The sequence below is a fragment of the Festucalex cinctus genome, chromosome 16, assembly GCF_051991245.1.
Source record: "Festucalex cinctus isolate MCC-2025b chromosome 16, RoL_Fcin_1.0, whole genome shotgun sequence".
NCBI classification, from domain to species: Eukaryota; Metazoa; Chordata; class Actinopteri; order Syngnathiformes; family Syngnathidae; genus Festucalex; species Festucalex cinctus.
In genome coordinates this window covers 20,947,741-20,973,798 of record NC_135426.1, presented here as the reverse complement: position 1 = coordinate 20,973,798, position 26,058 = coordinate 20,947,741, and the positions used below count along the sequence as shown (strand labels likewise).

At 40.4% G+C, this 26,058-nt stretch overlaps 1 protein-coding gene across 6 annotated transcripts in view; it reads left to right on the top strand.

Annotated features, from left to right (window-relative positions):
- Positions 1 to 26,058, top strand: part of large1 (LARGE xylosyl- and glucuronyltransferase 1) — a 192,811-nt gene that overhangs the window by 76,868 nt on the left and 89,885 nt on the right. For all 6 annotated transcript variants that reach the window (XM_077499386.1, XM_077499383.1, XM_077499384.1 and 3 more), the window contains one exon: positions 21,506 to 21,618. The gene's annotated coding sequence lies outside the window, so the exon portion shown is untranslated. The remainder of the gene's footprint in view (positions 1 to 21,505; positions 21,619 to 26,058) is intronic.

The following is a 26,058-nucleotide window of genomic DNA, read 5'->3' as shown; positions in this document are numbered from 1 at the left end:
TTAGAATAGTTATAAATTTGCGATTAATTGTGAGTTAACTATTGAAGTCATGCAATTAATTATGATTAAAATATTTAATCGTCTGACACCCCTAATTATATTATATTAGAGAGAGAGAGAGATAGATATAAAGTACAAAAATCTACCTAAACATGGTAACGACCAATTGTACTTTACTATTTCCCACCACCCGGAGGAACCAGTCGGATATATGATAAATTCCCCGACTGTATTTCTTGTTTTGGATCTCATTAGACTGTGCAGACAGAATTTTTTTGCGAACCACTCACTTGTGAATGTCTCGTAGCGGAACAGCCCTAAATTGTCTTGTCAAGCAACTGTGTGTTATGAACCAGGACTCGCCACATGTCAGTCAGCCCTCATTTTTGGTGAGCCATCCGACAAACCAGATTGGTCAAAACATTTTGACGCCGTCGAGAGACGTTTATTGACATGTTAAAAGTGATCAGCGGTCTCACACGTATCAATGTTGAGGCCGAAGGGTCCATGCGGCGCGAATCGCTGGGTTAAACTCGCTATGACATGCAGAGAGCGAAGGACTGAGTTGTTCTTATCCATCCATCCCCCCGCTGCTGTCGGATGCACTTAGAGCAAGCTTGCAGGCTGTCATCTGTCATGCTGATACTCCCCCTGGTGAGCCTGGATTTAGAGGCATGGCCTGGCCTCCCAGCCCGGAAGAAGTAAGCGCGCAGTAAATGGTCAGACTGTATAAATCCCAAGTGACCCTTCGGAAATAAACCGAAGTGACCCGGCTGTTAGATGGACTCGGACTTGACCACATGCACAGCACAATATTCTTCTGGTGTAATGCGGCGGGGCTACTGCAGTACAGCAGTTCAATTTTGGAAAGTGCATGTTAAGTGGACGGGCAGATGCACATCATTCTACTGCATGCGTAAGGTAATATTTTAAAAGGTGGATTTTCTTAGCTGCAAGACTATGAATCAAGTGTGCCAATATGTAGCTTGACTTCCACTTTATGTTTGGCTTTTTTTCTGTTCTATATCTTGTCGTGTTAACTCATTCAAACCCAAAAACGTATAAATACGTTTTTAATACTTTCTCATTCACTCCCAAAAACGTATTTATACGTTTTTTTTTGTTTTGTTTGTTTTTATGTTTTTGTTTTTTTTTATTCTATAGCAAACAGAAGACTTTAATATAGCTTCTGACCTGAAGAAGTCGCTTAAAGCAATGGTAGTATTACAAAAAACGGCCATCAGGTGGCAGAAGAGTATAAGAGATCAGCCAGGGCCATGTTCCAACAAGCTTTTTTTTTTCCCAGTGTTTTTTTTTTTTTTCCCTGATGACAAGAGAGTCTAGTCTTTCTTTTAGTAGGTGTCCATGTTTTTATAGCACTAGAACATAATATTCTGTGGGCCTTGCAAAATCAGTCCAAATCCAGTCACACAGCCGGGATTGTTTCAGTCAAAATGGCTGGGAGTGAAAGAGTTGATGTTCATCATGTTCCATCACCACTTTTACAGTGTTACATGTTGACAGTTTGTCTGTATACAATCAAATGTTCTTTAGCAAGTAGATGAAGAAAGACCCTTGTATAGTTGCATCATTATATTAACGCCGGAGGCATGAAAAAAAAAAAAAATGGAAAACTCCTAAAGTTTGATGGGTGCCGTCTCAGCAAGACTAATAGCGCTTTTATAAACAAAGCATCTCGGAGCACCTCGCTAGTATTCTGCAGGGCACAAATGCCCACGGCCGAAAGCTGCTGCAGTCCACACAAGCGTGGCTTCTGTGTGCTGCAAGACTGCAGTGGAGCAAGTGATTTATTCCACCTGTCAGCGCAGCAGATGCTCCAGACGGATGCTCGAGTGTTTTCGGGCTCAGGCAGATGCCTCCTTTCATATAGGGTGGCTCTCGCGCAACAGCCAGAGGCCCAAATCAAATCAAAGCGATACCAACTCCAATTGAAATCCAGTCCCAACGAGGAAATGCCTCGTTCCGGAAATGTGGGATTGCACTCGAGCTCGTCTTTAGCGCCGGCCTCAACTGTACGTGACTGCTAATTGCCCGCGCGTTGTTCGGAACATATATCACGTCCCCTGCTCGGGTACAAATTGCCTCGTCTAAGACGCAACAAACACTCTTCTGTCTCTCGCACAATTCATCTGAATCACGGTGACAAACGACACACGTAAGAACAGCGCGGCTTATTTTTGGACTCATGAACAGATAGTGTCGTCTCCCACACAAGGAAAATCATTTGTATTTGTGCCCAGACTTTTGGGAGCTTTTTAACTTGCACGACTCCAGTTGCCTTCTCGTCTCTTAACTGGAACACGTAAGAGGGAGCATATTACTCTGATTCTGGTCGTCCTCCACTGGGTCAGATTTAATGCAATCATGATGTTAGGTTTCAGTTTGTGCTTGATTTAGTGCTTATATAAGGGAAAACCTGAGGTCTCTGTGACATATTCCTCATTAGTTTCAACTCATTTCATTAGCTCACAGCCATTCTTTACTCCTCTGCTCCTTGTGTTCTACCAGCTGCGTCCTAACCCTGTAGAGACATTTTGTGCTATTATGGTTCAGGACCATAAAAGTGCTTTGTGTAAAAAATCTGTCCAAAAGTCAGCGAGCCCCGTGCACAATTCCATTCAGCTACATTACTGTTGGCTTTGGAAGATGAACTGCGACTGCAGATAGAGAACAGGGATGCTTTTGTGATTTAGTGGAAATTGGCAGGGAAGATTTTTTTTTGTTTTCTATTTTACTATTACTATTAGATCATTTTAGTAAGAATCCATCTGCACTGTTATGTCAAAGGAGCCCTAATTGGAAGCAAAGTCAAAACTAAATTATTTGTATTATCAAAGAATAGCATTGAAAACATGGCGGTAGCCTCTGCCTTGATGTCGTACTTCAATTATAATTGGTCCCTTTTTTGCATTGTCTACAACTACAATGAGACTTATATGAGCAATCCAAATGATACACAAAAGCCTGATTTAATTTTAAAATCAATTACCTTTAAATTAAATTAAATTAAATTAAATTAAATTAAAACCTTAAAATTAATTACATTAACTAGCGCTGCTATGGGTGTCTCAATTTCTTTAATTAAAAAAAAAAATATATAATAATGTTTTCAAGACTAATATAGCCAGAACAGCTAAGTGCTTTTGAGACTAATTACCTGTGATTGACTGCTCTGAAATGTACCTCTTTATAGCTGAGAGGGGCGGCGGAATGTGACTTTAATTGATAAGGTGACACGGTGAAGCATTGGCATCTCTGAACCATAATCACCGTATAGATATTCGCATCATTTCAGAAGCTCAGACAGACGATATTAAGCCTCGGTGCTGACTTTGGCTGGGTGTCAATTGTGGCTCCCAAGGGTAACAAATCCAACACGGCTTTCATTACCAGAGGCAGTCAACAGAGAATGACAACATCAGGGAGCAGTTGTCATTTTACGACCGAGGCCTTCTGCTAGTTTATTCATAAACTCGACGTTTAAAGACATATTAGGGTCGAAACTGGCTGGGCAGTCCTGCTGGCTGGATTAGATTGATAAAACTATATTGCAAGACGGGAGTAAGGAATCAATATTTTGAATAACTTGTTGAAGGAGATTATGGTAAGCAAACACTGTCCATAAACAATTTGAATTACAGATTTTTTTTTTAAAGGAAAAAATTAAATCCAGTGAGTTATTTTATTTATTTATGTTTTAATAACACTGCAACACCAATGCTGATTATCTCCTCTCTGGGGTTTCCCCATTATAGCACTTTAGACAAACATACGTGATTGTTTTGAATATTCCACATGTAATTAATGTCACAATTCACTTTCTCTGGATGGAGCTTCTTTGTGTTGCGCTTCTCGAGTTTCAAGGTGCTCAAAGTGCTTTGACGCTGTCAAACGACATAATTACACGTATTGCCGTTACTTGCTCATCCCTGATGACTAATCGCAAAGAGCAAGTGGGCGTTCAGTATTTTGCTCAAGGATACTTCGACGTTTCCATTCCAGCGTCATAAAAACGTATCCAGTAGCGGGATTAATTGCTAACTTTGAACGGAACAAAGTATTTAGAGAGAGTCATTACAATTTGAATGTGCTTTTGTGCTGTAACTGAAAGGCAGTTACAGCACATATAAGTCATTTTCAGGCAATGATCCAACTGCAGAAAAAAATGACTGAGGGAAAAGGTACAATAGCGCTTTCTTGATGGCCCCATTCTCTTGTACTTCAAGACGCAACAAAGCCACGGTTCCAAAACACGGCCCCTTGCGTGCGCCGCCTTTTGTACGTACGCTCGTATCTCCAACTTCACTGGCATTTTTGCACGACAGCCAACATCGCTCTTGGCGGCGACGCCGAAAATGACCAATGGAACAATAGTGGAAAGCCACCTCTGATCAATACGAGTAATAGAAGCTATAAGACCTCCTTACCTTCCCCTGTACAGTCTCACTCAAACCGAAACGGATCAATGCTCTTACATAACGGCCGCCATTGTCGGCACATTTTCAAGCCGAGCTCCGACATGCGTCACAAATGGAAAACCAGCCGCGGTGGACGATTGCAGACTGGGCTTGACTGACAGTTGATGTGGATCTTCCGTTAACTGCGAACCTCCATGTTCGGAGGTGAGTCGGTTTTTGTTAACGGTTCAGTAAGCGGATTATATACGCCTCACATCAAGTTGGAGTCTTCAGCTGCGTAACCTTCATGCCATAACTTTCTGTTGGGCTGCCAGGAGATATTCTTTGGATGTTGTTTTTCATGGCAAACCAACAAATTGGTGTAGGCGGGAACATACTGAAATTTGAAGTGTTGATGATGATGAAGTACTGCCTGCCTCCATGAGGGAAAACGGAGCCACCACCCCTAACTCTGTCGTCGTCATGGTAATGCAAACCAGAATGTGGTGTTGGGTGATCAATTGTTTACAAAATACAGGGCCCCTCCCTTAAGCCTGATTTACGCCTCTACGTTTGCTCTCGCGTTAATGACCGGCGTAGATCACATGATCTACGCGAGCCATGAATTTTAAGTGCCGCGTAGCTCCTGGCCGGCTGCGGCTCAATCCTTGCACGCCGTAGATGGCGGGGCGTAGCTTGCTCGTGATTGGTCCATTCGATGGCGTGCTCGCCTTTTTTTTTCTTTTTTTTTTTTCTTCCCCGTACATGCGGATATGTGCGTGGGTCAAGAGGTGAAAAAAAAAAAAAATGTGTTCGTTACTGTTGTGTTTTGGCGAGTTTCCGGCCGACACCGGTGCCAATTGGCATTTAATAATTGCCACGGTGATGAGCCTCATCTCCCTCCGGCTTTGTTTCGTGTTTTTGAATTAAATTGAACTTTCTGAATTTGCCATAAAATGCAGAGGAATCTCCATTCTGTGGCGTCCCAGCCGTAGCGACGGCCCGACTTGTATTGTGATGTGGATTGAGCACAGGTTCGAAGGCAAACGCACGAGCGGAGCTCCGCCGTAACGTTTCCGCGTGAGCCTGAAGCAGAAGTATACTTTATAATAGCTGACAAAACAATGTTTGTAAAGTTTATTGTAATTCTTGATCTTTGGGATATTTTGAAGAGAATTAAGGTATCCTACATCAACATTTCAAACCTTTTTTTCTTAAGTGAAAGCCTTATTCTGCAGAGATCTCTTCCTGGATTTTATGAGGAATTATATAGTCCCATAAAGGGACAATGAAGACTTTATTTTTTTTTTTTTTTTTTTTTTTTTTTTTTTTTTGCCCCAGGCTCACCTAAACGGATTTAATTTTGAAGGCCTTTCAAAGAGCTTTTTACTATTTTACTTCTTTCACACAATGATAATAAATAAATAAATATATAAATAAATTTTTTGAATGCCTCGGCATCTTTTATCAATCATTGAATAATTTTGGTTCCGTTTTCGATAACATAGGATTGCTTTTTTGTTTTGTTTTGTTTTTTGGAGGAGGAGCAGTGCTGGGGGAGTACGTAGTAAAAGAAAACGTGCGTTGGAAGTGAACCTTAATGCCAAGCAGTATTTGTTGAAAAGTGACCCATGAATGAAGATGATATAAATAGACCAAACAAACCATTCGCGGTTTGCAAATTCATAACCGCCTTAGGGGAGGTAAATGTAAGGTTGTGCAAATATAAGGAAATGGTGAGTATGACAAATGAGTCGTGGGGTGCCATTTTTCTTTTAGTTAGCATTTTCCTCAAGAGGTGATACATTTCAGGGGTGCAACCTTTCAAACATAGAAAAATATATACAGGAGAAGATGATAACAGTGGCCCTTAGAAATACTTGAACACTACTTTTCAACCAGTTACATTCACTGAAGGACTTTGAAAGTGACAAAATGACCTCTGCAAAAATATGTGGCGTTTCAAACGGACACTGTCCTGCCATGGTTATAAGGAGAAGCGGCAGTAAAACAGACCAAAAATCCAAAAGTCAGTAGTGAGCCAGGTTGCATACGAGATGTAGTCTAACAAAATACTACAGCATACACATAGAAATAAGTCTGAAATCAAGAATAGCTGCTGTTATTTGTGCAGGTAGAATATTCCAGAATTCTGCAACCCGAACCGAGAATGCTTTGAAGCTTCTTTTTATCCTCCACAGCCACCAAAAGACCAAGTTGTAAGATATTAATTAAAGGAAGATATTGAATTGCTAAGCCATGTCATATTTTATGAGGAACAAAACCTTAAATATCACAATGCCACAATGTATGATTTATTATTGTTGTATTTTAATCATGTCTGATGGCTTTGCAAGTTACTTTGAGGTTGTTGTTGTTTTTTTAGTTGTAAATGCCTGAGATGTAAGATGGTCTAATTTCTCATTAATAATATTCGGTATGTAAATAAGCTTCGCTCTGATTTTTCTCGCTGCTCTCCTTCAATTGATCTGGAAAACAGTTTTGCCTCTGACTGGTGGTAGTTGCTGATAGGTGGGCATCATATGTGCAAGTGGGAAAAAAATGATTTTGATGGCATGGGCCCTTTAATAATCTTCCTCTTTCAATAATTACAATGGCTATTTTGTAGTGATAAGGTAGGTGACTTCATAATTACTTCACTTTTGATAAGAAGCCCGCTCTCTTTTGCATGTCATCTTTTGCCGCTGACACGCGAAGGATAAGAGAATAACGACGTGACAGATTATTTTGCTCATGCAGAATTACGTGAAAAATAATAAATGAAATGTTTGCTACACTTGCATTTAATTTTCAGCTATTATACCAAATAAAATGAAAGTGAGAGTGACTTAAGGTGAGTGAAAAAAAATCTTTGGAGGAGATTTACTATTCCAACAAATAATGACCTGTGGTGAGCATAAATCCTGTTCTCTGTATTTACTATTTTCAGGATTTAACAGTAAATCTCACCAAGCATATCTCAAGTTAGGCCTATATTTGGCAAATGGAAGCGTCTGCCTTCTCTGGCCCACACCCCCACCTCTTAGCATTTGACGCCATGCCTTGGAGGCCATTAATTCATCATCTTCTTTCCACCATCTTTGCGTTGTCTTTGAGGCCGTTGCCTTATTAGCATATTTCAAATCAACTGCAAACTCATTGTTAACTTGGCAGCCCAAGAGAGGCAATTGTTTACATTAACGGGTATAAATCGATGTTCACTTTAACATCATCAAATTATATTGTTGACTACTTTTTTTTTTTTTTTCCCTTTGGCTTTATGATTATACTGTATCACATCTTCTTACAGAACCCCCGTAAAAAAAGGATGAAAATTATTAACTCTAAAGAATTTTCTTAGGGTTTTTTTTGTTGTTTTTGTTGTTGTTGTTTTTTTAGCCTGGAATATAAACATTTTAAATATTTAATTTTGATGGAGATATTTATTTACAAAAATCCTATTGACCATTATTTGGTGCTAAAATGTGTCTGATTGATCAGAACATTGATTTTCATATATATATATATTTTTATAGTAAAATAAAAAAATAAATAAATATTATATATATATATATATATATATATATTTATAGTAAAATAAAAAAATGAAATAAATAAATAAAAACGTCCTAAAATTAAATGAAGAAATGTGTTAATTACAGTTCAGTTGCATTTACAATACAGTTGCATTTGCACAATTTTAAGGTGGTACTTGTTTTATAAAGTTCTATGTAATGTTGACTTAATTGTACTGTGACATTTGATTTGCTGACATCTCGCATGTCAGAAGACATATTACAGGTAAACATTCCACCCAACATTCCACATCTGCTCGTCACGCTCACTCATCCATTCCTTCCCCACGACCATTTTCCCCTCTGATGCTTTGTGCCTCGTCTCCGCCTTTAATTTATTCCCATCACAAACACAGCAGGTGTATGAGTCATACCACGATGACCTTTTGACAAGATAATGGTCAACGAGAGGCGGAGGTTGCGCTCAACGCTGCGGCGGTTGCCGGCCGCCTGTTGAAAGCTGTCGGTCACAGACAAGTGACTCAAGAGTGAGTGTTGTTCGAAATGAGAATATGCATGTATGTGCATGCGTGTACATGTGTGTGTGTGGGTGCTATTGTCATTCCATTAACCGTCTATAAAAAAAAAAAAAAACGTGCTTTGACGATGTCCTTGTTCAGTTTTTAATTCATCTCAGCCATTCCTTGAGAGCAACAATAGTATAACTTTTGTGCTGGGGATATATTGTTATTTTTTTTCACAATTTAAAACAGTTCTCAGGTGTCTTGAAAAAAAAATAAAAAATCCTGGAACTCACTGTAAAGATTTTGCAGTATTATGAAAAAATTATGGAGGAAAATTGAATAATTTTAGCACAAAAAATAGATTTTTGCAAGTTTTTTTTTTTTTTTAAAGTATTTTGCAACTTATTTTTATTTTCCAAGAATGTTTTCTTTTTCGTTGTGCCCCACCTCTCGCCCAAAGTCAACGGCAACTTTGAAGACAAGCGCTACACAAAATGGAAGGATGGACGATAATGTAATTTTACAAGAAAAACCACATAATAATAGAGCCAGGTTTCAAACCCCAGATGTGCAAACCACTGACTACCTCATTGTACCTGTTCACTCAGCAAGCCTTTCCTTTTCAATTTTTCAGCACGGCCCTAATGCTGAACTTTTTCAGGCGCCTGCGGTTGCTGGTGTCGAATATCATAATCAGTCTCTGCTGATAGGACATTTGTTGTACGGAGCACGGCGCCGTGAATGTAGCCTGACACTATCATTAGCGGCATATAATGGACAGGATGTGCTTCCTGATCGACTGACAGCGCAGGGAAAAAAAAAAAAATAGAATAGAAAAATCCATTCAACCAGAGCTGAAATAGACATAGGGTGTGTTGAGTCAGAGCATTTGGACGGATTATATATTAGGTATTAGAGGTAAAGGGAGAAACATATTTTTAACTCATTCACTCCCAGCCATTTTCACTGAAGCAACCCCCGGCTGTTTTACTGGATTTTGACTGATTTTGCAAGGATATTGACAGAATATTGTGTTCTATTGCTGTAAAAACATGGAACCTACCAAAGGAAAGATTAGAGTATCTTCTTTCATCAGGGGGAAAAAAAAAAAAAAAAAAGTACATTTGTATCTGTTTTCGTTGTGCAGCAATTAGCATTAGAATATAGCTAAGTTTCATCACTATTCACATTCCTGGTGAAAACACTGACAAAAAGAATTTGTTGCAACATGGCCATGGCTAGTCTCTTATACTCTGCAGCCACCTGCTGGCCGTTTTTTGTAATAACTACCAATGCTTTAAGCCACATCTTCATGTCAGAAGCTGCATCAAAGCCTTCTGTATGCTCCCTCATGTAAAAAAAAAACTTTTTTGGGAGTGACGGACAAAGTATATACGAAACACGTTTTTATTCTTGACCACAGCAATCATTGTGTCGGCATTTCACTTGTTCATTTGTGCCGCTGTCATTCTGACTGTAATTCCAAATTCTGTCTTTTTTCGCCTCTCAGGTTTTAACTCACTCGATGATCCGATTCCACTCTGTTGCTTGCTGGGGTGTTTTGGCAAAGGCAAGTCTGATTTAGAGGAAGGATTAGGAATCATTTCCGGACTGAAGTGCAACCGTATTATTCTTAACAGCGAGCTGTATTAAAGAGAAAATGTCATTTCCTCGGACTGTGCGGCTCATTCGGAACTACGCGAGTGTGAAAGCGTCGCCTTTGTCCCGTTTTGTTACATCAACAATAATACAGTCAAACAAGGCCCAACTGAGAAAAGGACCTCACCCAAATCAGTCAAAACAAACAGTTGTGTACTTTCTGGGAGAACTCTGCTTTACAGTTTCCACCTCATTTCATTCTTCTTGATTAGGATGGAAAAACAGATCCGTGTGGATTTACTTGTTTTTCCACTTAAATGCCCACTGATGAGTCTGTTTCTGCTTTTAGAGCAAGATTAGCCTCATAATGAGTTGCCCTGTTGGCCAAAAATAACATTTACTTCTCACACGCTACAAAAAAAAACCCTCTCATTCATAACTAAAAGAACTCTCACAATCACCAAAAACTCTCATTGCAGAAGAAAAATCTCACATCACCAGTAAACTCTCCACATGGAAAAAAAACTCACACATTAATAAGCCCCTCAAATGTTATTAAAAACCTCTCACACATACATCTCTTACAATCATCAAAATGTCTCTCACACAAAACTATCTCACTTCTAAAAAAAAAACAACCTCTCAAACTTACAAAAAAACTCTCACACACCCCATTAAACTCTCACATTGACCACAGAACCGCTCTCATTAAAAAAAAAACACTCACAATGAAAATTATTTAAAAAATATTAATTAAATTATTAAAAACTCTCAGCCAAACTCTCGCACAAACACACACTCGACCAAAAAAACAAAAAAAACAAAAAAAAAAACCTCATATGCACCAAAACATCTCGCATCCCAAACGGAAAACCCTCACATGAAACACCTCACATACACGTAACAACAAATCGCTCTCACTGATATAAAAATCTCTCACTTTCACAAAAATACGCACACCCAGCAAAAAAAAGTAAACAAACCTCACCACCACCAACAAACTCTCACAGATACCTTCATACCAAAATCCTCTCACACATAACAAAAACTTCAAACACATCAAAACCCTGGTCACACTCAAGTAGAAACATCTGTCACACAGCACAACAAAACTTTCACAAGAAAAATTCACACGAGGTTATGCAAGTGGGAACCGGTCAGCGTTGGACAGGACCGCCCCCTCACAACAGTCTAAGTTCTAAGTAATTTTGGATCCGAGGGCTATTTTGACGAAATTGTCGAGACACCTTGGAAGTGTTTGAAGTAGTGGAAAAAAAAAAAGAAGCATAATTTAACCGAACCCTCGCCACTCAAACGGTGAGGGTTATTCAAAGTAATTACTCCTGATCACGGTTGTAGCCGACTTTTTGCTCGTTTATTGAATCGGTGGGTTTGATCTTTGAGGTTAAGCAGCGATCGACCGCTCACTCCTGTCCCATCAGAAGAAGCCTCGTGTCGTTTTTGACCTCGCTTTGTCATCACCTCCATTGCGCCTCATTTCTTCTCGGATGCACCCTTTGCCTCTCGCACCATCAAGCGCTCATTAATCATCCTCACGGCCTTCATTAAAACTGCCACCGATGCGCTCGCCCTCCTTCCGCATATCCCCTGCTCCTTCCCCCCCCCCCACTTAACTTCATTTATTTTCTCCATGCCGTTCTGCTTACCTCCACTTTATTTACCGCTGAACACCGTTTTGTTTGCGCGTCATGGCCTCCCGTGCAAATTTAGTGGTGGCGTTTTCACAAGGGGAAGCGACGGGGAGGCCAAGTGTCCTCCTTACTCATCACATTCCGTGTAATATACCCATTAAATTTCTGCAAACAGTGTTTCCCTGCTGTCCAGCTGCCAGAAATCAGAAGAGAGACGAGATTTGTTGCAGGGAAGCACTATGGAACAATTGTTTTTACACTTGAAAATCAAATTCTTCCCTCTTTAGGGTTCTACAGTCATACATTAGGATGCGAAAATCGACATTGCGCTGCGGTAAATCTCCGGATATCAGTCATAAAACCTTCTACTTTTACAGGTTCATGGTGCAAGTAATAAAAAATCCACTTTTTTCCCGTAGGAAATTATGTATAGTGAATTAATCCGTTTCGGCCTTGGCTTTGTGTGCGCTCCAGAAAAGCCATATTTTATCCAACCCGTAAGCAGCCAATTGATAACAGACCAGAATAAACATGGTAGTAAAAGAAGATCCTCTTCAAGTTCATTTCCATAAACATGCCTTATATCCGTCCATCTTCCTTAGCACGACAGGAGGGAAAATACACAATTGGGAAATTTTCACTTCGGGGTGTACTCACTTTTGTTGTCAGTGCTTTACGTTAATGGCCGTATGTTGAGGTACTTGGAGGGGGCACACTAGCCATAAAAAGATTTTCAAAAATATTTACAAAAATGTGAGGGTTATAATTTGAGATATTGTTATTTTAATCGCATCTGTATCGGTAAAACTTGTAAATTGAATGCCCTACGATGTATTTGTAAATGTAAAATGATGTATGCTAGCTGCCTCAGTAGTCGCCAATTAGCTCCCTTTGCTGGTTGCAAATGTAATCTTCAAGACGCCGATATAATAATTAGTAGCATTACCTTGAATTTGATGACCTGTATAAATGTGATACTGCATTGGAAGCATTTCCTCCTCTAGCAGCCATTCTGCATTTTGCAGAAGTCTTCCTCTCGATATGCGCCAAAAGTCTTTCTTTTCAACAACGGGAAAATGGATGTTAAGGATAGTTTGGCCTTGGCGGAGGTCTGCATTCTAGCTGGTGACGTGATATTCTTAAATTGCATCTCCAGTGGAACGTTGATTTGTTACGCCAACCAATTTTCTTCCCTCGGTGGTGCCCCAATGAACTTCACAGTCCGAGTGACATTTACTGTCCCAGAAATCCAGAAACATTTCACTCTGCTGCTTTCCCCCCCCCCCCCCCCCCCCCCCCCCCACCTGCCTCCAATTCAGCACAGCACTTCTCCTCATACAGCCATTTTCAGTCCTGATTAATCCCCGTTGACTGGTCTCCACAAAATATTCCATCTCGTGAGCCACTTCCTGTGCGGCGCGTCTCATCAGAAGCGCCACGAGCTGAAATAGAAAGTAATCCGGCGGAACTTACAACTATCCTCAAGGAACGTTCTTCATTTTAATTTGAATACACAGGACAGACTTGAATAGCTTTTCCTGGCCTTCCTCTGTCATTTGTGACTTTTGACTCTGTGACCCAGTTTTCACCCCACTAATACAAACTCTTTTGGACTAAAACCTTGAAAGCTAAAATCTTGAATATTTAACTACCTAGCTACTACCAGATTACTACATTTAGTGCCAGGATCCAAAGTGGGTCACGTAAAAGGTTTTTTTGAAACCCCTCAGCTCAACTGGACTGTTGCACAAGTAAAAGTAGCCAAGCAACCTCTAAAAGCGTGCATGGAAAGCCCCTCATTATTTCAATCTACAAAGACTTGATAGATGTTTCAAACTTGAAACCGACAAGACTCCCAATGTGCGGCAAGCAGAACAAGAGAACCTTTTGGCAATTGATGCAATTATGGAAATAATCGCTCTTAGTCCTGGCTGTTGACTCCTGACAGATTCAAAATAGCAAACCCAACCGAAAGCTAGCACGTCTCGCAGGGGGGTAGCGGGGCCAAGGTCGCAGAGCTCTACTGAAATGTGGACAATTACAGGCCACCGATGGGGCGGCTTCTAATGAGACAGCCTTTTTCCTCTCACACATCATCACATGCTCTTAAGTGAAGAGCGCCTTGTATACGCAGGAGAGGGAAGCACGCAGAGGAGCTGCCCTAATGCTCCTGCAGGGAACATGGATACCCAAATTAGCACTGTTGAGGTTTTCTTTGATTGCTCGTCCACAAATGAGGATCTACGAGTTTCTTCATTTTGGATCCGCCATTTGCCTTGCGTCCGTGCGTTCTCACCCTGTGCTTGTGTCGGTTTTCCTGTGTTCGCTATCAAGTGCGTTTTCTGAGGCGTGGCAAACCTGACCAAACAGACAGTGGAAAGAACCAATCAGCGAAGAGCGAGCACGATGTTAGAAAAGCAACGTGTGGGCACTCTTCCTAAATATTTTGATCGAGTGTTAGTTGCCGTAGTTGGCGAACAAATATGGCCGACTTCTGAGCATGCGTGCCTCAGATCACGTAATCGTGTTCTTGAACATGAAGTGTGCATGTAGAGCTTCTCCCAAGTCTTACTAGTGGTGGCATTTTTGCAATAGAAACAGAAAATAACGTGGAAAAAACGCTGGAGAGAAATCAGTGTATTCAAGTTAGACAGCCATTGCGAATGGCAACGTAAGATGGCCGCCAGTGGCTTCACTTCTCGCGACTGCAAGTAAGCGACATTTTCAGTCCCTTACACACGTCTTCTTTTGAAATAAATGCTTCCAGTAGGGTCAGCTGCTGTAGTTTTAACGACTCGATACGTTTCTGGTCATTGAAAACGGAGTTTAATGCCGAATGAATCTTCCCATGCGCCATTTTGAATGTTATGTGGGTGGACTTCCGTTGCCAAAGAGTGACGTTGCTCACAAAGAATACGTCACAGCAAGTAAACAAATTTGATTGGATGGTTCGTTTTGAACGGGGCGAAAAGCGGCCAGACCCACTTCCTTTTTTTTTTTTTAGGAAAGTGGGCGTGGCTTGCCAGGCTCGTGTTCAACAGTGACCATTTCAGGGGTTTAGAATGCTTTAGAGATGTTGACCTAAATCCATTTTAGGAGCTTTTTGTGACATCTCAGTCGGTTTTAACTAGGGATGCACCAACACCACTTTATTCAGATAGAATACACCGAATTTGAGTAAGTACCGAAACGTGACAACGCCGTCATGTCTAGCTTATTGTAAAGAAATTGTTTCATTTTAGTTGAATATTGTTTTAAAAAAATAAAAAAACACCAACTTTTCTGTTCTTAAATAGTCCCAGCTCTTGTTGCGCTTTCCTAAATAGCTATTTAGTTGACATTATCATATTGCTAAAATAAGTGTGAATAATCAATTGCTAATTCTGCCATTAAAATGAATCCCCTTGCATCATTTCACTGCAGTTAAACAAGGAACGTGTTTTTTTTTTTTTTTTTTTCCCAAACCTGAACTGTACCTGCTGCTGACAGATGTTCCTTTTGAGCCCGGTCCCCTTTTGTCATGTACACCTTCTCACATCTCACCTTCCTCTCCCCTCTTTGTTTATGCCCAACACTCCTCTCTTTATCTGGCTTGTGTACTCAAAGGCAGCCCCCCGTTCACCTTCTCCCTCCCCTCACTAGATATTCCATCCTCGGTGCTCCGGGCCCTCGGGCACTGCTTCTTCTACATGATTTATTGTCCCTTCCCTCCCTCGGCTGCTCTCGACGCCCCGGTCCTCTTTTGCAACCTCTAGTTTTTCTGACATAAGAAATGAATAAACTTCCACCGGTGCGACATCATTGTTTCATTTGGAGGGATGCTAAAAAGTGTCAAGAGTTCATGTGAAGTGCTGAACAGTGGCTTTTGCTTACTTGGTGGCTTTGTTCATTCAACCGGTGAAGATAATTTGACGAGCGTTACCAATTGATTTCAACTCAAAAGTTTGTGTTTCAATTAAATTTTTGGGCTGAATTCAGCCCCCATTTTATGTCGGTGGCTTACACACAGGACACTCAGAGGGGGAAATGCAGAAAAAAAGCAGGTCAGTTTGACAGTGGAAAAAAACAAATCTTTTGGTTGGTTGGTTGGCTAGTTGGTTGATTGTTTTTTTTCCTGGCATCCTTAATTTTGGTCTCTCTCACATTGATATAGACATCACAGAAGTTTGCTGCCTTACAAGTTATGCTGTCATTACAACTTTGTAATTAAATAAGACATCCACGGGAGGCATACTATATACATCCCCATGAATTCACAGAATATATCAACTACCCTGGCGAGATCTGATGCGAGAAGCTCAAATGATACTTTTAAACTGTAAAAGAAGATGATCAAATAATGAAAGAAGGGGAACAACTAATTAGAGCAGCACCAGCTGAGTAAAATAGTTCTGTTTGCCAGCATGTTTTGATCGCTGGCAGTGTGTCATTAAGGAACGGCTTTGTCATAAAAGCAAACCAAAATGCATAAAAGGGGGATTTTCAATACGCTAGCCCTCTGAAATGCAATTTTTTCTGCAAGATTAATAAACAACAAAAATGTAATGTCATCACATCAATGCTATCCTCATGTACATACAGCAGACTATAATGACAAATTCCCTGCATGGTGTTTACAAAGAACGACATTTTGCCTCACAAGGTTATACCCACACGCAAGCTTTCCATGTCTGTGTGCAAGAGAGAGCCTCAGTTTTGTTCATATGAAACACAAAACGAGAGCGCCAAAGTGCCCCACTAATTAAATAAACATCGAGTGGCTAATGTTCGTGACTAAATACAAGGACAGATGGGGTATTAATAGTGGCAGAGCAGATTATTAGACGTTTCGGGACGAGGATGTGTTGGTTCACTTCATTGACATTATTCAGAAAGGAAAGAATAAATCTCACAACCTTCAGGCAAGGGCATGTTGAAAACAAATAGCCAAAATAGGACTGTGAGCCATTATGGAGGCTGAAGTGACTAAATGAGGCTATTGTCATGATGGCGGTACATTCAGGGTTGACCAATCATAACACAACTGAAATCTGCCGTTTGTTCATGTCAAGAGGCTAGTCCATGCTGAAAAAGAACAAAAATGGAAAAAAGAGATTTATAGCATGTTAGGAGCATATATAAACTAATATAACGCAACACAGCAAGTAATATAATTTTAACAATGTCAAATATACCGCACGGACTCTGCTGAAACTAAAATGAAATTGTAAAAGAAAAGAGAGTTTTATACAGTACCATTTTACAATTGTATCACGGAGTCCCGCAAGGCTCTGTCTTGAATCCACTATTATTTATTTTATATTAGCTTCCCTTGTGTATTCTTATTAAAAAAACGGCTACATTCCTGTCAATTTAGGATATTGGGCATTTTTAAAAAGAACATGTGCATTAACAGCAGTTTAAAAAAAAAAAAAATGTGGGTGTTACACTGTATCCTTTCTCCTTTCAGCAAGATACATGTGGGTGCTTATACACCACTAACACTATACAAAAAGTGTGGGTCCGGAAAACTCTCACCCAAAAAAAGAATGGGTGTTGTAATTGCTCTCATTTTTGCTGTAGATATTAATGTGCACAAGCTGTTGTCCCACCTGGGTGAGACAAAAAATGTTTTCGATTGTCGTTCACCAGCCAATGGATGACTTAGAAATGATTTTGAAGGGCACTTATTGTCATTGACTCGCGGAATGTCCATATTTGGAATTGTGCTCCTCAAGCAGCATTTTGGCAGCTTGCAGGATTAAGATCAATCCGCTGAAGTGAGCGCCGGGTCATAAAGGATTTTAGTGCTAAGCACCGACTATAAATGTTGTCATTTTGTCTCGGAGAGGCTAATCGGCTCATTGCACCATTTGCCTGTGTGTTATCAAAACGACTGCTTCACCACCAAAAAGCAGGCCGAGCTACGTATCGGTGACACGTGATGCTATTACGCCATGCTGGTTAAAATCTTAACACAGTGTGCGATAACCGTGAAAAGAAATTTGTGTTGTTTGTGACATCACCCCCTACCCTACTTTTACGTGAAACCAGAGGTGGGAGGTGTTATGTGCTGGGGTTGGATCCCAAAAACGCTGACACAAATAAGATTTTAACTATTTATTCACATCGAGAGGCGTGGAACAAACTTGACTGGATGAGAAACGAGAGTTGCACAGAGAAACGTGAAAAGTCATAATCCGACAAAAACACACACTTCTCAGACAGGCTTATATAGACAGCGAATCGAGCTGATTGGCTGTGGCTAGACATGTGGGCAACAGGACTGACATGGTATTATCTGATTGGCTGTTGATTCAAGATTCTTGACATCACATAGCTTCTGACATCACATAGCGTCTTACCGTTTGAAACGAGATGCTGGTTATATCAGTTCAAAACAGACATTTGACCACACCAAACATGACCCAAACATAACCCTTGCATGACCCTAGTCATGACAGTAAACATAACCCTTGCATGACCCTAGTCATGACAGTAAGCATAACCCTTGCATGAACCTAGTCATGACAGTAAACATAACCCTTGCATGACCCTAGTCATGACAGTAAGCATAACCCTTGGATGAACCTAGTCATGACAGTAAACATAACCCTTGCATGACCCTAGTCATGACAGTAAGCATAACCCTTGCATGAACCTAGTCATGACAGTAAACATAACCCTTGCATGATCCTAGTCCTGACAGGAGGGAGTGAGTCACACATTGTTGGGTTTTAATACCATTTTTAAATTACTGCGCAAAGGGCTTAAATAGACTTTTTATGTTTTCCGAATGTCAAAACATGTCTTGTGCAATTCAAGTACTACTTTGGTGCCATCTTGTGACATTTTGGTGTGTTTTTTTTACATCTACGTTTGAAATGTCCAGTTTGGCTTGGAAAGGTTTCTTTGCTTCTCTCCCGGTTAGTATATCGCCCATGTAGGCTCCTTTGCCATTGCAATTTTCCTGTACTCCCTGAAATTTCTTATTGTGTGTAAAGAATAGTATCAGATAGTGTGTTTTTCCATGCCCCGCACATTAAGGATAATGTGGGCAAGAGAGGCATAAAATGGATTGTCTTATTCATTTTTAATCACGCTCTTGCGTCGTGCTTTTGCCGCACATTCCAGACTAATCAATTTTTCGGGGGGAGAAAACAATGCGATCGCCATTAAATGCCCCAGTTGAGGCAAACATCCAATATCCGATCGCCGCGACGTTTCTGCTTAGGCACTGAATAGTAATGGCTTTTTAACAGGATCAAGAGCAACCAGCATGGCCGCTGAGTAACTTTTAAGTTGATTTTCTCATTTATGAACTTGAGGGTAGCCACTGCATCACAGCTTGTACGCAGACTTGTGATTTTGTTGTTTGTGCTCAGCCTGACTCTCCGAGAGCAGCTAAACCGTAGACTGAGGCAGTCAATTATTGAAAAAAAACATCTCCAAAAATTGTTTATAGAGCTGTGCTTGAGCCTTTTCAAGTCTTTGTCAAAGAATCTTAGCAGCTCCTGCAAGTATGTTTTATGTTGTGGTTATACATGGCATAAGGACGTGTTTGCATACATCGAAGTGGTGCTTATTTGATCCCCTCATAACTTTCCTTAATAAAAACATGTTGAAAATGTAGCACATGCATTGAAATGAGACAGCAAGCAGTAAGCTGCTGAGTTATTAACCCTTTCAACGTCCGTGACAATAAGGAAACTCACTTTTTGCAAATTTGCATGTAACGCCGTATTTGGCGTTATGATTGAAGCGGAGCGATGGAAAACCTCCGCTTATCGTACTGTAGGCATTGGCAACGTTTTCCGCTGGGGTTCTTTAGTGCTTTCATACGCAATAAGACAATGCCAAAGTGTTTTTGGATGCCTGCAAACAGCTAAAAGTGTTGTGTAAGGGCTTCTGTTTGATTCATTCAGTGCATCATCGAGAGGCGGCAGACGAGATAAACTACCCCCGCATTATTTTGGCAAGCCACCGTGCTGCAGCAGGCCAGTGGAATTTCTATTCAATCAGGCTCCCCCAATAAATCCACTCCTGCGACCCAACTCATTCAGATTAGTTACTAAGCTCGATAACCAAGTCATACATGACAAACATTAGTTTTGTGCCTATTGCATAGCGTGGGAATGCTTGTCTTGCATACGATACGGTTATGAGATCTCTGGTGTGGTATCGCAATACTGTCGTTAGCATTTGCATGAGCTTCAAATAGCAAAACATGATGACATCATACGGTGATACACTATCATTATCATTTTGGTGATGTAGTAATTTTGGATGTTAAATGCTTACAAAACTTTCTTCTTGACAACTTTAAAAATTGTTATTAAATGTGTTTGATTTATACTGTATATAGTGAACCTGCATACACGTGGTTCATATTGACCAAGGCGGACAATATTGTTGTATTGATATTCCTACTATCCTATAATGCCTTTTTGTATCGCTGCCATAATGATCCCTCATTGAACAAGCCTACACAGTGCATTTAACAATATACTGAACCAACTACGCCCACACAGCTAAATATATTTACTGAAGCCAAACTAAACCGCTCTTCCGTGTAAGCGTTGATAAGGTCAAAAGGAAATGTGTGTGTGTGTTGTTTTTAGTTACATATTTTTTCCCGACGGCAGAGAGCTTTAAAGGAGCCGCTCGCACCCGCGCCGAATGCAATACGACCTCACGGCAATAAAGCCTTTATCTAGCTCAAGCACAGAGGGCAGAGTAGGCCTTTATGTGGATCTTTTTTTTTTCTTCTTTTTTTCCGACTTTTTTTTTTTCTCTTCTTCTCAAAGCAAAAACAACAGGAGAGGGCTGAGGAGCACTAGTGCTTGAAAACAGCAGCTTTTCTCAGTACACCTTTTGATGCACACGGATCAAGGCTGTATCCATGCATCCACATGCAGTATATAGTCGACAATGAACTCCCATTTATCGGACTGGGTACGTTCAAGAAGCACATGTGTGGGTGTGTGTATATATATATATATATATATATATATATATATATATATATATATATATACACACGGCCATGCGACTATTGTGACGAGAAATAAAGAAAGAAAGAGAAATTCCAAAAAGAATGTCAAAATGGAGGCATACACATCATCTTCTCGGTGAAGTTGGGTTGCTTTAAACAAAGCAAAAAAAAAAAAAAAAAAGGAAGAAAGAAAAAGCTCCCTTTTCCTCAGGGTCCCTGACACAAATGTGGTGTCCTGCTAAGCTAGGATAAACACCAGCTGTGGAGGTTTACAACAACCTGGAAACAGACTAAGGAGCAGCCGGGGAGATTAATGTTAAATTGTATGGCTATGTGCAACGGCCCAGGAGGACAAATTGTAAGCTTTTTAAACCATTTTTTGTTCAATATTGTTTGTTTGTCAGAGGAAACTTGCATATGAATGGATAGATTCATTAATCCCATTAGGGAAATTACGTATCAATTGTTTTACCCAGTTGGGGAATTCAAACAACAATTTGCATAATTGTAGCTTTTGCTGTTTTTTTTATTTTAATTGTTGCTTTGTTTGCACGTCTTATCAAAACTTTGATTCCTTCTTTTTTTTTTTTTTTTTTATGAACGTGCTCCTAACTCTTATATATGTTCCTATTATAACTAAGTAAGGAGTATTATCAAATGTGGGGAGTAAATGTAAATGTTGCCATGGTTCCAACCCGACAAAAACTTCCTGAAAAATATCTTTAACAAACTTCGTAACAAAGCATTTGTACATTTGGACACGATCGTGCACAGTTGCTGATGAAAATAACCGTGACATGTCTTCCCCGTTTGTACTCCGCAGGGACCACGGCTTTCGACGCCATCAAGAATTCGCCGCTGCCGTGAGCCGCATTAGCATGTGTGCCGACCGCAGCCAAGTCCTCTGCTGATGCCGTGACCCTCAACCGCCGTCAGGTATGGGAGACGCCCGCCATCTATTCAAGCAGCGACAGGAAGCTCTGAAGAGAGCTCCCAGTCCAAAAAAGTGCTTCCTCATTGGACGCATTACGGCGCACACGCACGCACGCACGCACTGTATCCCGCACACGCTCTTTCAAGCTCACCGTCACTTCATCAGCGAGTTCATTTCCATTCGAGGCGCTGTGTGCTGGCGGGTCAAAGCCCTGATTGTGTGGAGAGCTGATGGAGTCCCAAACGAGTACTTGCCAGTGCTTATGGAAAAGGTTGTGGGTGTCCTTCTCTTACATCACATCCTGTTGGGTGCACATCAATGTTTCGCGACAGCCTTTTAATCAGTGACATTTCGGTAAAGAGCTGGTAAAGTAGGGAAATGGTGGGGAGGGACTCGGGGAAGGAGTTTGGATTACATGCCAATTCAGCAGGCCGGAGTCCAAAGCAATTCCATTTGACCAATGACTCAATTGATACTTTTGTACAGTTTTACTCCCTTTGCTTGGATTTGGCCCAAATCACTTCGCTCTATCACAATAATCACTTCCTTTGTTCTCATTAGAAAACAAAAGAAAGACTGGAACTCGAAGTATTATTACATAGACTGTTGAACTTTATTGCTAATCAAAACAGCAGCACTATGAAGGTAATCACCTCCCGTGGGGGCCGAGTACCGAATGTCCCGCGGATGTACCGTGGTTGGGGAACCCTGCCCTATAAAATTGTAGCATAATGTAAAAGCATACACAGTAAGTTCTGTAGCGTCAATTTGACTCTATTTAGAGTGGGGCCAAATCGACGCCGTTTTAAAGTAATATTTACACTTGGAAGAGAGTAAAATTAAAAATTGAAAAAAAAAAAAAAAAAAGTCACTCAAGGTTTGAGGAACGAACTCGCGACCTTCAGCTTTGGGAGACAGCCGATCTACTCCCTGAGCCATGCAGCTCCTACTGTGTATTAATATAACGCTCAAGTCAGCTGGAGTCTTCATAACTCCGAGACCAAAAACAATAGAAGCAAACAGTAGGAGTGGCATAGTTCAGGTGGTAGAGTGGCACCCAAGCTGAAGCTCGTCAGTTCATTCCTCAACCCTTGAATGACTTTTATTTTATTTTTTTTAATTCTTTATTTTTACTCTCTTCTAAGTGTAAATATGACTCTAAAACTGAGTCTATTTGGTCCCACTTTAAATAGAATCAAATTTACTCTAAATGGTCAAATTCACTGTCAAGAATTTACTGTGTGCATGATTAAATATAATGGCAAGAATTAAACCCTTTGTGTAATATAATTAATTAATTAATGAATTGTGACACGCCTTCTGTTGTGTACGACTTGGCCACTGGGTGCAGAGTAATAAAGTACAGTTGTGCTGTCACAAATGAAGATTTTCACAACTGTGCGGAACTCAGCATGCTGTTGTAATGATCATTTTAAGCAGAGGATGAAGAATATATGCCTGTCAATTACCTTTGTTCGTTCCCCCACCCCAACAATAGTAGGGATGGGCAAGTACCGATACCAGGTATCGGTATCGGGCCGATACCAGCCTTTTTTCAAGTACTCAAGTACTCGTGACGCGGACGAGTACAAGCGACCGATGGCAGAGGGGGAAGACGTTAAGTGAGTCCTCCTTGCCTGTAAGTGGCGCTAGCTTGCAGCAGTTTTTCACCAAAACTTCACCGGTTTGGAAATACTTCAAAATTGTGAATCTTAAACTAAAAGAGCATTTTTGTGTTTTATTTTGAGCGTTAAGACTATTTGAAGAGTGACTGTGCTGTTTTTTTTTTTGTCAAAATTAAAGGAAATATATTTGTTTAAAAACGTATTTTAGTGATTTTTTTTTTTTTATTTGTCAAAATGTACTACTGGTATCGGCAGTTGGTATCGGTGAGTACTGAGGGTCTGAGTATCGGTATCGGTCTGAAAAAAAAGTGGTATCGAACATCCCTAATTCTTGCCATGCTTTGGTAAACACAGTCACATTGTTCATTTGAAAATACACATGAACTGTAAATAGACAAATTTGAACTGGTCACGTTCGGCCTTTCCTCATCTCTTGAGATTACAAGCGAGGCCTGAGCAAAATAAAGGCAATACAGAGTGACAAGCATCAGTGAGCTGCTCCCATGCATCTAATACGAGTGTTATTGAGGGCGAGGCGGCATACATCACGTATATTACCAGCACAGGTTGGGAGGTAGCAGACCTGGGAGGGATTTGATCTATTAATATGTAGCTCTGTCTGCCGGAGTAGAACAGTATTCGCGACAACATTTTCAATTCAATTCCACGGCGTGCTATAATGTGACAAGAATATATGGGTGTCATATGTTAATAGAGAAATGAAAAGGGGCCCCTACAGTTGTTTGCAAGTGCACTCAGTGCCATATTAGGAGTGAGATTTATGGCATGTGGGTCGGGAGTTAATGAGCATATACAAGACGGCCGCGCGTTAATGTTCAACATGAGCTGTGGGGTCTGCATCCTCGATGGCTATGTTTGACAAGGACAAACATTTTGTTGAGAACGTATTTCACATCGGGAAAAGAAAATCTCACGGCACAGCGCCGAACAAAAATGTCACAAGAAGTATAGTAGGTCAAAATAGTGAGTACATTTATTTATTCATTCATTTATTTATTTTCATGCTGAAGAAATGAAGTAGGGCTGGGAATCTTTGACTGTCTCACAATTCGATTCGATGACGATTTTTGGGTCTACGATTCGATTCAGAATCGATTCTCGATTCGAACGATTTTCGATTCAAAATGATTTGATTGACAAATGATTTCTGCTTCAATTTACAAATATGCACAACATTGTCATGATCTACTTGCTTTGCAAGACAAAATGACAAATAGAGACATTAAAGTGTCTTTTTTTTTTAATTTTTATTTTTTTATTTTTTTACATTTATTAATTTTGTATTGTAAGTGCCCTTTTCCACAAAAACAGCATGTGGGCTACAACTGCCTTTTCCCCTTCTTCTTCATTTCTAATTTAAATAAAATCGATTTTTGATATTAATACCGATTCGATTAATTAATGAGAATCTCGATTCTTTTATGAATCAATTTTTTGGCACACCCCTAAAATAAAGCCTAGTTAGCGTACAGCTTGTAGTTTAAATGCTCTCGTCAGCCATTAATGGCAACAAAAGTGAGTACACCCCTGAGTAAAAATGTCCAAATTGGATTCCACGTGACAACATTGTGCTTTGTAAAGTTGAGTTGAGGAAATAAGCCTAGCTTAGCCTAGTCTGTCTTTGCCTTATTAGCCGGAGATATGCTCGGCTGAGATAGGTTAGCTAAAATAGGCTACGCCCTTAAAGTACTGCAGCTTTGTGGATCGACATTTGTACAGTTTCATAGGCTACACAACACACGCAACCCGACTCTGCGCGTTTGTTTGTTTGGCATCATAAAGGCACAGAAGGTGCCGACCGGCGGTGAAATATCAACAAGCAGAACAGGGGGGATGTTCGAATTGATCTGCTTGCCGGTCGGGGGGGTTTTGTGTGAATGTCACCGCTTGTGCATGCGGCGGCACGATGGCGCATCCGTCTTCCACCGCGCTCTTGTTCCCCTCGCTTGGCTCCCAAGGTGCCGCCGCTGTCGGAGGGCCAGATGATGCAAGATAATTGATTTTGTGACATCGCAATAATGTGAAAGCTGTGGCGACGACGACTGAGACCTCTCAAACGGCTTCACTTGTCTTGATTTTTTTGGGGGTGTGAAGAAACTATTATTTCATCTTCAAATGTGCAACATTCCGCACGATTGCATCACTTGTTGTGAACTATGGCAGACTATATTGCCCGGACAGAAACAAACTATTGCCCCGTATATTCCTAAAGCACAAAGTGTGTGTGGCAGGGAGAGTGTAAACTGTCAGCATTTTCACCGGTGGATGCAGCACTTCATACCCATTGTATCAATTTGGTGCTTTAGATGTTTTACTTTTTTTTTCTTCTTCTTCTTCTTTTTTTTATGATTATTCACCCAGTGCGGTGAATAATGTCCGGTACTTCTACGATCACTATTAACTCATTCGCTCCCGGCTTTTTTTTTTTTTTTACTGGATTTTGACTGATTTTGCAAGGCCCACAGAATATTGTGTTCAATTCCTATAAAAGCAGCTTCTTTCATTAGGGAAAAAAAGTATGTTTCTATCTGCTTCCGTTTTGCAGAAATTAGCATTAGAAGAGAGCTAAGTTTCATCAGTTTTCACAAATCTATTCAAAATTGTAAGTAATTGAGCTTTTTTTTTCTACATGGCCCTACCATTTAACTACCATTTACTACCAAATAACTACCATTTCTGCAACCGTTCTTTGCAGTTGAGAGGCTGCATCAAAGCAAAAAATAAAAAATAACGTATAAATATGTCTTTGGGACACTTAGAACATTAAAAAAAAACATATTTACACGTTATTGGGAG